Source organism: Cryptomeria japonica, chromosome 1 (genome assembly GCF_030272615.1).
Source record: "Cryptomeria japonica chromosome 1, Sugi_1.0, whole genome shotgun sequence".
NCBI classification, from domain to species: Eukaryota; Viridiplantae; Streptophyta; class Pinopsida; order Cupressales; family Cupressaceae; genus Cryptomeria; species Cryptomeria japonica.
In genome coordinates, this window is record NC_081405.1 from 488,289,945 (window position 1) to 488,307,197 (window position 17,253).

Below are 17,253 nucleotides of genomic sequence, written 5' to 3' on the forward strand. Positions count from 1 at the left end.
GCATGAAGGCCTTTGGCTTTAACAAGCAATGGATAAATTGGATTCACTTGTATATATCAAACCCTAGGCTCTCTATCTTACTAAACGGGAAACTGGAAGGCTTCTTTGAAACCTCTAGAGGACTCAAACAAGGAGATCCTTTATCCCCATTCTTATTTATAATTATGTCTGAAGCCCTTGGAAGGAGTTTGGAGGCATCACAAAGGTACAACAAACTATCAGGAATTCAGATCATGAGTGGAGTTGACCCATGCACCCATCAACAGTTTGTGGATGACACAATAATTTTGGGAAAAGGATAGCTAAAGGAAGCTAAGGAAATTAAAAACATATTACAGTCCTATGGGCTGCCCTTGAGAGAGATGGTAAACAAAAAGAAATCAGAAATATTCTTCTACAAAATGGAATCACAAGAGGAACACAGGATAGCTTCATATCTAGGATACAAAAAAGGACATCTGCCACTAACATATTTAGGGATGCCCCTAGACAAAGGCATCAGATCAAATAAACTTTGGGACCCCCTGATTGAAAAAGTAAGGAAGAAGTTGCCATCCTGGAAAGCCTTATGGATGACAAGGGCAAAAAGATTAACCCTCATAAAAATAGTATTAACAGCAATGCCTATCTATCTTCTATCTTGTATACGTCTTCCAAAAGGGACATATAAAAACTAACTCAAATAATGAGAGATTTCTACTAGAATGGTAAAGAAGATAAAAACAAAATGAAACTAATATCATGGGAAAAGATATGTCATGAAAAGAGAGATGGAGGCAGGTGAATAAGAAAATTACTATGGCAAAATATGGCTTTAGGGGAAAAACTGGCATGGAAAATATATGCATCCTCAGAAGCAAAATGGGCTAGAATCCTTAGGAGCAAATATATGTCACAAAATCAGAGAGAGGCAATATTTAGGGAAGCATATCCTCCCAAGGGATCTAGAATCTGGAACTTTATAAGAGAAAGTCAGTCACTCATAATGAGCCACCTATCCTAGGATATTCATGATGGCAGAACAGCCTTGTTCTAGGAGGATTCCTGGGGTGGCTACCCCTCAATTAATAGTTTAATGAACACAACTGATATTAAAAACCAAATGAAATATTTATGGGGGAACCATGTAAAGTATTAGATGATACTGGCACCAGAATCAATAACGGGATGGACATGGAAGAACATGTCCCCATTCTTAGTGGACAACAAAGACCAAGAATTGCTGCAAATTCCAGAGGGCAGAATAATAATACTCAGACCTGGGTCAGATGAGCTTATATGGTCAAAATCAAATAATGGGCAATAAAACTACAAAGATGGCTTTAGAACCATATATGAGGAGGCAAACATAATCAAACACTACACCCCTAACACAATTTGTTGGGATAAATTTGGACTCCCAAAAGTTGGCTTCTTTGCTTGGGTAGCATTTCAGGGGAAAGTTCTTACTGCGAAACAATTTAAACTCAGAGGTTATGAAGGGCCCTCAATGTGTGTCTTATGCAAGAAAGATGAGGAAACAAATGACCACATATTCACAACCTATAGCTACACATAAAGATGTTGGTATTGGTTGATGGCACAATTAGGCTGGTCAGGAGCCATCATCCCTAACCTAAAGGACTAGCTTAGAAATTGGCCACTAATAAAAAAGAACAACATCTTCCATAACTTATGAATATGTAGTCCAGCAATAGTAATATAGGAGGTTTGGAAGGAGAGAAATAGGAGAATCTTTCAGGAAAAAGAAATAAAGATAGAAATACTGATAGCAAAAATAGAAGCATCCATCATAGAAACCTCCAATAATAGGAATATGACCGTTCCACAACATGATAAGACATTTGTAGTGTGGGATAACTATATTAGGAAGCATTGGAAGGGGATAAAAATTTCCCCTTTCATTGGGAAAGGGAACAGAAAAAAAATCTGAGGATGGAAAAGCATGCAAATGGGTGCACTCGCAGATTGGATGGTGCAAACTCAATTTTGATGGAGCATCCAGAGGCAACCCAGGGGAGGCAGGGGCGGGATGAATAATTCATTCACATGAAGGGATATGTATTGGATCAAGCTTCCAATATTTAGGACATGGTACAAACAATAAGGCAGAAATATTGAGCCTAATAGAAGGTCTAAATTTATGTAAACAATTAAAAATACCTAAATTAGAAATAGAAGGGGATTCAGCTATCATTGTTAATATAATAAGGACCAAGACAATGACAAATTGGGAGCTCAGAAGCTTATTGGATAGAGCCCTATTGCTCTTGGGAAGCTTCTCAGACTACACAATCAATCACATCTACAGGGAAGCAAACACATTGGCAAATAAGTTAGCCAATTTAGGGGCAGATGGAATTAATAGAACCACACATAGATAGTCAGCTATGGATATCCACACACAAACAAAAATTAAGACAGAATCCCAGTAACATTCACAACACATTTATATGTAGAATGGAAGGTATATATAGGTTCACATGCAAATAAAGATATACATGTACGTATACAGGTGTATCTATATAACTTCATATGTACATGTGCATATATATGAGCATAGACATATATAAATGCACATATGCATATCTAGCTGTATATATAGGTATATACGGACATAGATATAGTTATAAGAGTGTACAATCACATATATACCCATCATAGTATCCTGAGAGCAGAGACCACTCCCTTCTATAGGCACAAACATAAACTAGGTATGGTGCCAGGCACCAAGGGTTTAAGGCAGACAAGAATGTGTCAAATTGGCATACAACTCATACACACATAGAAACAATCTCACACTCATATAGAGATATACATAAATATAGACATATATATACTCAAAAGAAAAAGATGCAATGCTCGGCCTAAGTCCTTAGCAAAATGTTAGCACTAGACTGTAACACTAATCTCTAAACCGATACGACATGATAGGGCTGAGATGGCACCATCACAGATTTGACAGACACAAATATGCTCATCTGCATGCATATAGCAGGACAAATTATATACTTACATGCATATATATGCGCAGATATACAAGTATGTATATAGATATAGATGCGTACATGCACATATGTGTGTGTGTGTGTATTTGTAGATATATGCATATGAATGCATATACGTATGCATAGCCATATAAATAGAAATACATAAAGACATATACATAATGCATACTTGAGCATGGACAAAATGGAAACAAACAAATATATATCTACATAGGAATAAAGATATATTTGCCCATATATATTAGCACAAAAACTAATATATATATATATATATATATATATATATATATAGATATATAAGTATATGGACATATATTTATGTCTCGATGTAGTATATAAAAATGATGAAACACAGCCAAAAAATCATCATAATAATACTACTCGATTGTCAGAACAAGCATGCACTAGCAATGCTAGGAGTAAAGCGAATCAATAATCATCACTCCCACAGTCATATAGCAGAACATTTTGGGGAAGGGAATATATTAGAATTATCTACAAGCAATCATACAACATAGTGAAAGACAGAGAGGTAAACTTCATGTGACTTGCCTGGCACAACCAGGGTCACTATTCGTAGTACCAGTTTCACTGGTTGCCATAACTAGTATATCTTCGCATAAGCATTCATCACTAAACTCTACCTAAAATGGATTCTGGTATTTGTCTCTGCTCTAAGAAGCGGTAAATGTCCTTCAGAGGAGAAATTTCTAATAAGAGATGGTCGGTTATCCTAAAAATGGAGGATGATTTGGTTATACATGCGACCAAAAGGATTCTGGGTGATGAGATAATCCTTTCAAAACATAGGCAAAGAGTTAACAGTAGCATCCCAGCAGGGTTTGCAATAATTTTACTTACAATGGGAGAAGGAAAAGTAGTAAGTGTCACATTATGCAAGTTGATTTTCAAAGAAGAATAATTGGATAACCTGGAATTGGCGATAAAATGTGTGGATGAGAATCTACAAACACCTTACCCGGAAGATTATTCCAAAGTGGTGAAAGCCATTGATAATGGGGAGGTGCTTAACGTAGAATTCAAAAGGCCCATTCTCAGTAATAAGGATCAGAGTCTCTGCAGCCAAAGACAAATAGAGATTGCTAGAAGCATTGCATTCCTTAAGCAATGGTTGGGAGTGGTCAAAGAAGCAAAAGGAGAGTGGTGGGTGAGTTACATGGTCAAAGAAGGATGGACACCATTCTAGGCAGATAATCACACTGAATCACAAGCCTCTGGTATGGAAGCTACAGAGGACAGGGAAGAAGATTAAGCTCCACTTACATAGTTTTTTTGCTATAATTATTATAATGAATCTTATGCATAGACAGATAGGATTGATAGATAGCTCAAGACACATAGTGAGCTATTTATTTTCTTTGATATAATATGCATAGCAAAGGGTAAGATACTCATTGTATTACAATATCAAATTATAGTTAAACTATACTTAGATGAGACATAAATCTTGATTATCATAATAAGAAACTAAAGTGTAGACTAGAGGTTGTGGTAGTATCAACCCTTTGCTGACCAGTGCTTCCACTTCTGAGAAATATTGTAGACTGGGTAATCTTTCAAAGTAGGAACAACAATTTCTGATGTTGACCTATTTGGAAAGAAACCTAGTCTAGAATAATAGCAGGGGAGAGTGTACTGAAATAGTATTGGCTTTATTCTTCTTTTGAAACTAACAGTTAACATAGTGGTTTTACAAAAGAAGGTATTGAAAATCTATTTTGCATGAGAAGGTTTTAAAATTTGTTTTCCAGGATAAGTAGATGGTGACTATGATGGTAAAAGGGAACTGGGAAAGCTGGACAGAAATACACTATCCCATGCCAAGCATAGATTCTCCATATGAAGGGCTTTTTGACAAGCCAGATTGTAGAACCTATAAAATTTTAATTGTAATTTAAAGGTTATTAGTTTGACTGGACCAATGGTCCCAGTCAAGGCTGGAGGTTTTCTCCTCTCTGCTCTTTCCTACTGACGCCTGCACTGAGCGGAGATTGTAACATTTGTTATCAATAAAATACGGCTTAGGCCTTTTTACCAAAAAAAAGAAGAAGAATGTATACAAATATAAATGTATATACTAATATATATGGATATATGTGTGATACCTTCTTAGATAAATATTGCATTATTTTTTATTTTTCTATTATAAAAATCTACATGCTTGTCATGATATAAATTTCATTGGATTTGCATTGAAAAAGAACAACATACAAGTACTCATGATCATTATGCATGCAATAGTCATGTAGTTTCAATTTTCATTGAAAAATAGCATTTACTTATAGCATAATCATTTCATGATCTCATTATAGGTGAATAATGCAATAGTATGTACTTGAGCATAAAGAAAAGTATATATAAACTTATTAGGCATATGCATGATTGCTTGCATTTAAATGGTGTAGCTTAAATTCTCCTTATGTGCTTGGGCTATGATTCTAGAAGTGGTGCTAAATATGGGTAAACATAAAATATTGATCCTCTTTTTAGGAAACAAATGTTATTATTAAATGCTTTGGCCAAAGCCATGTTTTCATTGAAATAGATGGAATTAGCCTAGCAAAATTTATTGATATGTTTCTCTGCCATAACCTTATAGTAGGACATTGCATTATCATGTTTTAGATATGCATGTAGATATATCAAGTTGCATATGGGATTCCCAACTGCCATTAATTGTAGGCAGCTAGGCATTATGTGTACGGTTGAGTGTTCTTTAAAGGTTGAAGAACTTTGAGGAAATGTAACTTAATGGTTGGGCAAAAAAGTGCCTGATCCATGTTCTTGTCCTTCATCTTGCAGATGACCATGTGGATTGGTGGCACCAATGACATTGTTTATGATTTTTTATTTATCATTATTTATACTTGTACTTCATAGATTTATTATTGACGTTTGCACATTGAGATGAGAGTCAATATTGTAACAATGGAATAAGCACTTAGACTTTGAAATTGTAATTTTGGCATTGTGTAAGAAATGAAGTTAACTATTTTATTTCCCTTATTTAAGTGGAAAATATGTAATTATTAAATTTGCAAGATAATGTGTTCGATAAAAATGGAATCGGGTAGTTTTAGGACCTAATTCCACTTTCATTCAAACATTAGAATACAAAAGCACCTCAAGGAGTGATCCTCTTTGACTAAAACTTGTGAAAGAGAGTCAAGGGATACTTCTAGGGTTTCTACTCCTTCGTTGCTATTAAAGGGAATGTGCAAAATATGAGAGAATGTGAAACTATGTAATGTAGATGAATACAAGTGACTAAAACAATAGATTGGTAATCAACAAAAATGAGACAAGAATTAAAGATCGGGAATGAAATTTTGATATACACCTATGACTAAAAAATAAGCTTGAATGGGCAAGTTTGGGTCGCTATACGCCATGGTCTGAGAAAAAATGATAATCTGCAAACTAAGAACTTGTTTTTTGAGACTCTCTAGACTGGCCTTTGAAAAGTCACTAATGCAAAACTAGGAGGACCAAGGCATGAGGTGCCTTGGTCCCCAAAATCCAGGTCCAAATTTTGACAATGGGTCTATAATGGTTTGCTAAGATCTCCCAGAAATTTCCTGCTCCAACATAAACCTGTTGTAGACACCTAAAATTGTCCTAGCCTAATTAAATAAATACTATTTATTTAATTAATTCACTTAACCTTTTCTAGCCTTTCCCTATTTAAATAAATATTTTTATTTATTTAAATTATCCTTTCCTTAAATTAAATAAATATTTTATTTATTTAATTGGTCCCACTTCTTCTATTAATTAAATATATCTTTATTTATTTAATTAATTCATTAGTTTTTTCCTCCATGACACTTATCATTCATCTCTTGATTTTATCCTAACTACCCCCTCCATATAATATCATTTTCTATACCTACCCTTTAATCCTAGCTAACCAATTATCCTTTCACCTCTTAATCCTATCCCTCCATTTCTAAGGTGTCTTCTATATAAGAGGATTCCTTCATCCTTGCCAAACCCTAACTAGTTAATGTGATCTATCTGCTTTCATGAAATCAAGAAATCAATAATCTACACAACCACAATCTATTCTTTGTTGAGTTCTTATGCAGAATACAAAATCTGAGATCAATCATACCAAGCAAGATCAATGGAGATCAAACCCTACTAAGCATGTGAATGGTATAATCTTGCATGTTTTTCATACTTTTCATGTTTTAGGTTCTTCATTGGTGTATGGTGGATTCTTAATTGTAGAACTAGGGTTTTATGTGGTTGGATCTTTATTGGTTTTACAATAGTTTATCATTCCATTTTCATTGTGTGCCTATACCTGCAATCTGAAAAAATGGTGTGTTTGTGGCTATATAGGGTTTTTCCTTAGTCAAACCCCTTGTTTTGGTGATTTCTACCTCCACAAATAGTTGATATTGTATTGAAAATGTGTGTGCTATAATCTCATGTGTTCATAACATTCCTATTAGCTAGATGCAAACTAGAATTCTACCTTGTGATTTTGAGCAAACCCTAAATGATTGTAATGAGAATGCTTTAAATCATAATTGTAATGCAAATATAAAGCAATAATGAAAATCCGAAAACTAATGTGATGTATATGATATGAGTTGTTTCTGGATTTGATTTCAATATATGTATACATTTACCTATATATATATATATATATATATATATATATATATATATATATATATATATATATATATATATATATATATATATATATATATATATATATATATATATATATATATATATTCATTTTTCATTTTTATTTTTCCTTTTGTTTTCAATTAACATCTTTGTTTATTATTTATTTACCTCCTATTTCTCTATCCTAGTACACCTCCTTCCTTGCTTGCTTTATTGAATAGGTGTTGGTCTACAACTTGTATCATTTTCTCCTTATGATCTCTTTCTCATCCTGATGATTAATCATGGAGTGTGATCCGAAACATTTATTTTTTATGAAAAAACACTCACACAATCGAATCCAGAAATAACTCATATCAATCACATGGATTGTGGAAATCTACTAGCATTAATGTGATGTAGATTTGAAGCTCAATACAGAGACATGAGCTCATAACAAAAATCCTAAGGAAGAGGTATAAGCCAATTAATAGTCAGTGATTCCCTTATCATTCTTCAATATCTCATAAAGCTTCCATAATTGATGAAAATGTTGGTGAAGATTTGATTGATGGATGAATTTGTTGATTTGAGAATTAACACAAAGTTGCCCTTTCACTTCACAAGGATCTCCTTTCAAATTGCTAGATTAGGATCCAAAAATGAGGAAAGGGACTATACATGAAACCCTAATTTTAAATTTGATAAAAGGTTGACTTATAATAATATAAGACCGCCAAATTAAGCTCCCAAAATTCAGGTAAAAAATATCAGAACCGATTTTATACTACCTAGTTCGGCCAACTTTTCTTCAATTTTCTAGGGATGCAAGATATCATGATTCTATTTAAAGATAAATCCAACTTGGTAGGTTAATCCCAGATGTGTAGATATGTGAAAAGGTGCCTTAAGGTTGAATTTAGGACATTATTAGAATTAAATTAAGATAAAATAGAAAGGGGCGTACCTAGGGTTAAGGGCCCAATTTTATGATGTGTGAATTGATGAGAGAGGACTTTACATTTAATCAACTTAATAATTAAATGCCTATGAAGTCTTATAATGCAAGATGCAATGGGACACACTAAGCTGGGTGCTAACCTAAGCGTGGAATTGGATAGCTTAATTAAGGGTGTACAGTTTACAACACTACATTTTGCCCCCACTTTAGCAGTCATATGACACAATGTGCATATTCAAGATGAAGTATATAAAAGTAAACATTCATAGGAAAAGGGATATGTCCATAAGATGTCGAATGAAGCTCCCAGTAGAATGTTAGGAATTACATCCTACAAAACCACATTGTTAGTTAAAATCACCAAAATCTCCTAAAATTATTACTAAGAGTGATGAAATTCGAGGGTATCTATATGCTCCCCCTGTTTTGACTTTTTAGGAGGTTGAAACAGGGTATCATGTTTACCACTTCGAACTATGAAATAGTATTGATGAAAAATGATTACAACAAGCTTTGGTACAATATCAAAACTAATCAAGGATCATTTGGTGAGATAAATATCTTAATCACAATTCTAACGCAACCAACAATGTGAGAATCAGAGCTCTCTAACTCAAGATGTGAAATATTAAGTGCAAAATGCAGGGTTTGGAAAAGGAATTGCCTTTTAAATAATGACATGTGTAAATGGACTCTTTTAACAAATAAAAGTAGGAAGATATCATTATCAAAAGACATCCACCTTTGAGAATAGAGGGAATCTTTGATAAAGATATGATCTTTAAAAAGGAGAAGGAAAATAAGCATACACACCTTCTCCAATATTTAGAAAAAAGTGGATTCTTAGTGAAGGATTGCACACTTTCACTAAGGGGATATTGTTCATGAAAGATGTATCATTTAAAATGGAGAATAGGTCATAAACAAGGAACACATATTCTATGCAATAAATGACATCAAACTAAAGATGCAACTCAACAAAGGAAAGATGAATATTTGGAAAAAGATAGAAGAATTAAATATCGGTCTTGCCCCCCAAGCATGAAGACAAGGATACCAAAGAGATATCATTTATAAAAGAAACACTCTTCTAAAATAAGGAAAGAGATCCTCATTAGAGATTCAAAATCCCGCAAGAGGGATGGGATCCTCAATAGGGATAAGCATGTCCACAATGTAGAAGGGTTCATTATAAAAGATACCACTCAATAAAGAAAAGGATGTGATGAATGATTATATACTTCCAACACCAAGTAAGAGGTCCCAATTAAGGATATGTACTTAAGATCCTCATCAGGTATTACTTGTTCCAATAAGAGGAAGGAGATCCCCCAACAAAGATATACACCTTTACAATTAATAAGAGTTCCTTAGAGAAGACCCTACTTCAAAAAGGGAAATTTAATCTTAAGAAGGAGAGATATTTGAAATCATTATTGACCCCTTACATAGAGACAAGAAATGGTACAAAATAGGCTATTATGTTGCTACTAAAGTATGATTGCACTTGAAATTATACTATCATCAATGACAATGAGCCCCCAATAGGTAAGTTACTAATGTCAAATTTTGAAGAGCAACATAATAGCCACTAATGTTTTTTTAATTATATGATATATTGGATGAAGAAGTTGAATACAACATGCTAAATTCTCTACAATCAATAAAAGTAAAACCACACATAAGATGATAAGTATTGAAATGTCTTGATCAACAAAGTAGTCTTTAGAAGAAGAATAGGCCTCTAAGTCGTGTTCCTCTTGCACACAAATTTTATCATACATAAAAGAAACCTTGGGAAAGGGACAAGTATAATTCATTAGGGCCTTATTTCTATAAAAGAGAGTATTGGAATGAATGGGATTGTCAATATTATTAATCTCTTGCGAAGCTTCATTGTCAATCATCACCATTTCCTTATGAGTGGGGTGAGTGTTGAGAGATGTAAAGGATGATCTAATTGAGATGAAGTCATTAAAGAATTGATTTAATATACCACAATCATCACTACTAAATATAGTATTCACATTGAGAGATGGTCTTTTAGATGCTTTGATGGGATTTGAAGGATTATATCTAAATCCAAATGAGGCTTCACGTATGTAATACTCTAAAGGAACTCTAATCCCTTGTTCATTTGTACCACAACCATTTCCATTGTATCCACTTTTAGCTAAAATTTGAAAACTGTTAGATTTGTGTGAATGTTGTCATTGATGTCAAACTCAGTGATCTGGTTAAGACTGGATGTGGCATGTTGAGCAACAATGGAAGATAGGTATGTATGTGATGTTGAGAAATAGTGGAAGATAGGTATGTATGTGATATGAAGTAGTAAGGCATATATGGTTTATAGGAGTATTTTCTAGAAGATCCTATGCTCCAAAATCTTGTATTTTTCTTATCATGGTTTGTATCGCGTTCTGGTATTAGTGGTGTCTATTGAATTTCTATTTGAATGTTTGTATTGCATTATGATTTATGAATTCTATGCTCCAGAATTTGTGGCATTTCTATCTTGAAGATTGAAGTTGTTATGTTTGGAATTTGTGTCTATGGGTTCGTATCTATGGGTCTGGTAGACCCTTGCCTTGTTTCGGTAATTGAGGCAATTGAAGCGTGTGAAGGAAGCATGTAGAAGATTAGTGAAGGCTGACCTGGTTACTATGTTTTTGGTTGAGGCTTTATTGGATAACGTGTTGATCCAAGCAATGCTTTATTGTATAAATCATTTGTGTTTGGCTGACATATTATCTCAATGTATGCTCTTGCCTGTATATATATAGGAAGACATATGAGTATGACAGAGTATAAAGTATGTGAGTGAAAAAGTACTGGTATGTGAGGTATGAGAGACAAAAAACAAGGTGTATGTGAGAAGTGGCAGAAGTGTGCAAGAGTGAAGGTGTATGTGAAAAGGTGTGAGTGTAGTGTTGCAGTAATCCCTTACCAGATCTACTGCAAGTAGTTGAATTAACAGTATGCAGACAATGTTGCAGTGATCCTTTATCGGATCTGCTACAAGAAATTGAATTGATAGTTTGTAGATAGTGTTCCAGTAATCCTTTATTGGATCTATTGTAGGTAGTTATGGATAGGTTGGAGAGATCTCGTACTGGATCTATTGTGAGTTTTTATATGAGCTCATCTTGAAACTGACCTCATTCATTTGAAGATGCAATTTTCCTCAATTCACTTATTTCTATTGTAGTGAGCATTTTGGCAGTGAGTTGCATTGTAATTAGGTAGTGAGCCACCCTTTTGTAAACACCATATAACTAGTTATAGTATCTTGAGAGTTACCCCTCTCTGTGGTTTCTCCCATTTGGGTTTTCCACGTATAAAAATCTGGTGTTTACCTTGTGATTATGTTTTTCATTTATTTTGCATTTTTTTATTCATGTTGATGAGATTAGTTACTAAAGTTAAAATATTAGTATAAGTTTTATTGATGTGGGAATACTAATTCACCCCCCCTTTTAGTAGTCTACTCCATTCAACCATTCAACAATTAGTATCAAAGCTTGGTAGCTTAATTGCTTGAGGGAGATCCTTGTTGGTTGAATCAAGGCATTGATGAATATGACCAAAGAATATCAGTTGGATGAAGAATTGAAAATATCTCTTGAATAGCTGGAAAGTGTGGAATTAGAGAATGAAGAATTGAAAGAGAACATCAGAAAAGCAAATGAGTGTTTGGTGAAATTGTGAGGACATGTCTAGAAGTTCAAATTGAGACATAAGGAAAATAACAATTAGTTGAAGTAGGTGAATGAAACCGTTAAAGATCTGATGCTGAAGATTAAAGAAAAGAACAAAATGAAAGAACAAAGTGAAAGAAACTTTGAAAGAATCAATTAAGCTGAAGATTGAAGAATGTGACAAGCTGGAATAGGAAGTGAAGAAGTTGAAGGCAAAAACTAAAGTTTTTGAAAGCAGCAAACTACTGGAAGACTTGATTAACATGTAGAAATCTCATATAGAAAAGATTGGGCTAGGATTTTAGACTGGTGATTGTTCAAATCAGAATGGCAAAGACAAAGGCAAGGAATTTAAGGTAGAAATAGAAAAGAAACCTAAAGATGCAAGAAAAATCCGAAATCAGGGATCTACTACAAGAAGATCGTCGGTTCGTCAACCAAATGCACAAAGGTACCCATCATTTAATGGTTATTATTTTCAATCCAATAAATTTGGTCATAAGGCTAGAGATTGTAGAAGCATTCAATGTTACAATTACAATAAGTTTCGTCACAAAGCAAATTACTGTAGGAATCATGTTGTGAGTTAGAATCTGGTTGGAATTAATAGGATGAATAGTAACTTTCATGGATATTGTTATCTATGCAATGGTTATGGTCACAAAGCTAATCAATGCAGATCTAGAACACCTTCAACAAATTTAGTATGGAAGAACATCAAATGTTACAAGTTCAAGTGATTCAGACATTATGCTAATAAATGCATAAATGAGGTTGGTGTGGAGAAGTCTATAGAGAAAAATGTAGTCAATATTGGAGAATCGAAGATGAAGGAAGTTATGGTATGGAGAAAGAAAGAGGTATAAAATGAAAGCAAGCTTGATGTACCAGAATCTAGTGCAGGCACATCTTCCTCCAGTAACTGAGCTTATTGCTTTGGCTCAAAGGGAGCTATCAAGGAAAAACTTCCATCCCCTCTTTCTGAAGTTGTTCATGTTGTGGGTCTAACATGTCTATGTTGGATATGTAATCCCATGATTTGGTGAAGATGTTGATGTTATTAACAAGACACTTTTTGATGGCAAAACCCTAGGAGCGATTGGTAAGATAAGTGACTTTGAGATTATTTTCTTCATGATGCGGAAGTAATTGTTTGAAGAGCACAATGTAGATAGAGAGTGAGAGCAGAGAAGCAGAGAAAGTAATAATGGAATCCAAGATGATCATTGGAGAATCAAGCAATGAAGATTTTCATACTTTGGAAAAGGTACGGTTAGATGAATTCAATCATGAAAGATCAAGAAAATTGAGAGCAATTTAAGTGAAATATAATTGCAAAAGGTTAAGGAGTTAGGACATAAAGGATTAGATTTATGGAGCGGATTCCTATGGTTTGATAATAAAGAAGCGATTAAATTAATCATAAGTAGAGTGTAGAATGATTATATCATATTGGATAAACCCTATCCAATTACAAAAGACATCATTTCAGCTATTATTGGTTTATGTGACAAAGGGAATGTATCGGTTAAGAACATTGTGAGGAACAAGGAAGTTGAAACCCTAACCGAAGTAATGGGAGATTAGAGAGCACTATTGATTGACAAAATTGTTAATCCCATGGTGAGATATGTTATGTACAATATCCCTTATAAAATTTACTTCACAAATAGGGAAGGTTCTACCTTGGCTATTGTTGTGTATGTTGTGCATAAGCTTGTTATGGAAGATGCAGTTTTTGATTTATATAAATTGTTGAGGAGTCAATTGCTAGAGAAATTAAAATGACAAAGGATCAAGGCTACCCCTTCTAATTTGGATCATTACTTATATGTTTAGCAATGTATTTTCTAGGATCTTTACCGGTGAAAGAAAATGTATTGTGGGAATCCCATCTTCAGATTTCTAAGAAGATCTATCGATATCTAGGTTGTTTGGAAAAGAAGATGAAGCATGCAAAGAATACTTTAAGACATTTCAGGAGGTTTGGTGTATCAATATGGTATCCCCTGCTACGGAGAGTTTGGCCTCTAGAAAGAGGAAGGTGAAAGACATGATGTTTTCTAGTTCTTCAAAACTTGAGAAGAATAAGAGAGACCTGATATAGGAAGATGTAATTGAGTTAGATGATCTGGAGCCTCCATTAGCTGAAGAAGAGTTGGAGGTTGCAGAGCAAGAAAAAGATGATTAAGAGATAGAAGCAGATAATATTTAGAATATACTAGAGAAATGTAATGATGCACAAAGAACTTTAAATAAATGTATAAGGGAAATGAAAGATTGTATTGATAGTGCCAGCAAAGTGTACAAGTATTGTCTCCAATGGTCGACTGTTATGGAAAATTACAAGGTGAAAGCTGAATCAATTGAATCTTAATAAATTATATTGGTAAAAAAATTGAAATTATAAGTGATAAAGATGGAAGGCAAAGGAAAAAGTTAGATTCTTTGTGAGCTGAGTTGTTATCTCTACAGAGGTAGAAGGAAGACATTGTGAGTATCTTCTAGAAGGTGAAAGAGATTGTTGAGGCTAATTTGGAACATTTTTCAGGACTTCTTAGAGATGCAAAATAATATAAATAGAATCTATCCATTCTAGATAGCTTATCTCATTCAATTGATCTATTAGTTGAAACCAGAAGTTTATCAGTGAGTATAAAACTAGCAGTGCATTCTTGGAAGGTTCTCCTTTCGAAACTCAAGGAGAAATACAAGTAAATTTTTCAGAAGAAGAGCAGTTAAGAATTCTTTTTGGTTGATAAAAAATTTTGATATCTTTTTTTTTACTATTGATTGAAGGCACCCTTTGTCCTTCTTGTCAAAGGGGGTGAAAGATAAAGGGAGAAAGGTAAATGGAGAAATGGAGAAATATGAGTGATATGAGTAAGGGGGAGTTATATGCAGATATACACATTGCCATGTTTTTCAGATTGTCTTTTTTTAGATGTTTTGCCATCAATGACAAAGGGGGAGATTATTAGATTTGTGCGAATATTTTCATTGATGTCAAACCCAATGATCTAGTTAAGACCAGATGTGGCATGTTGAGCAATAGTGAAAGATAGGTATGTATGTGATGTTGATCAATAGTGGAAGATACATATGTATGTGATATGAAGTAGTAAGACATGTATGATTTATAAGAATATTTTCCAAAAGATCCTATGCTCCAGAATCTTGTGTTTTGCTTATCATGATTTCTATCATGTTCTAGTATTAGTGGTGCCTATTGAATTTCTATTGCAATGTTTGTATTGCATTATAGTTTATGAATTCTATGCTCTAGAATTTTTGGCATTTGTATTTTGAAGATGGAAGATGTTATGTTTGGATTTTTTGTTTATGAATTTGTATCTATGGTTCTGGTAGACCCTTTCTTTGTTCTGGTAATTGAGGTAATTGGAGCATGTGAAGGAAGCGTGTAGAAGATTAGTGAAGGCCAAATTGGTTACTATGTTTTTGGTTAGGGATTTACTAGATAATGTGTTGATCCAAGAAAAGCTTTATTGTATAAACCTTTTGTGTTTGGCCGACATATTATCTTAGTGTATCTGCTTACCAATATATATAGAAAGACATATGAGTGATAGATATGAAGTATGTGAGTGACAAAGTAGTGGTATACAAGATGTGAGAGACAAAGAACAAGGTGTATGTGAGCAGTAGCAGAAGTGTGCAAGAGCGAAGTTTTATGTGAAAATGTGTGTGTAGTGTTGCAGTAATTCCTTATCGGATCTACTGAAAGCAGTTGAATTGATAATATGCAAACAATGTTGCAGTAATCCCTTACCAGATCTACTGCAAGCAGTTGAATTGATAGTGTGCAGATAGTGTTGTAGTAATTCCTTACCAAATTTATTACAGACAGTTGTGGACAGGTTGGAAAGATCCCTTACTAGATCTGATGTGAGTTATTATCTGAGCTTATCTTGGAACTAACCTCATGCATTTGAAGATGCAATTTTCCCCAGTTCACTTATTTCTATTGCAGTGAGCATTCCAACAGTGAGCCACCCTTTTGTAAACAGCATATAACTAGTTATATTATCGTGAGAGTTAACCCTCTCCGTGATTTTTCCCATTTACGATTTCCATGTATTAAATTCTGGTGTTTATATTGTGATTATATTTTTCATTTATTCTGCATTTGTTGATCCATGTTAATGAGATTAGTTGCTAAGGTTAAAATATTACTAAAAAAAAAATTGATGTGGGAATACTGATTCACCCCCCTTCTTAATATTCTAGTCCATTCACCATTTAACAAAAACATGTACCATAAAGGGATTCCATATTGGAAAGATATGGTGGGGCCTCATATGTCTCAATGTCATAAGTAGATGAACTAGAAGAATATTTTGAAGAATTGTTTGAATTAGAAGTAGCCACAAAATTGTTACTAATTTTATAAGACAAAGTAGGTTGCTTCTTAGGTTCCACCATATCATCTTCCTTTTTGGTCTTAGGCTCTATTGGAGGGATTTTATATTCTCCTATAGAGGTAGATGTAAAATCTAAGGACCCTCAATCATCATCTAAGAGTACCTCCTCAAATGAGGAAGTATCTTAAGGAGGAGATGGTGTTTCAACATGAGTAGTAGAAGAATTAGAAAAATGTGAAGAAGATTTAGAATCAGATGAATTTTTCAATCAAGATTGTAAATTAGTATTAGTGTACAAAGTATACATCTTATTGTTATAAATGAATTTTACACTACGTTGAAGAGTAGAAGGGATATATTGCATAGCATGAATCCAAGGTCATCCTAAAATAGTATTGTAAGTAAGACTATCAGGCATGACTTGGATAGACATAGGTAAAATAATGGCTCCTACCTTAATAGGCCAAGTTATAGTACCTAAGAATGCTCTAGCAACTTTGTCAAAACCACGAATAGAAAGAGATTCAAGTTGAATAAGAGAAGGGTCCACATTA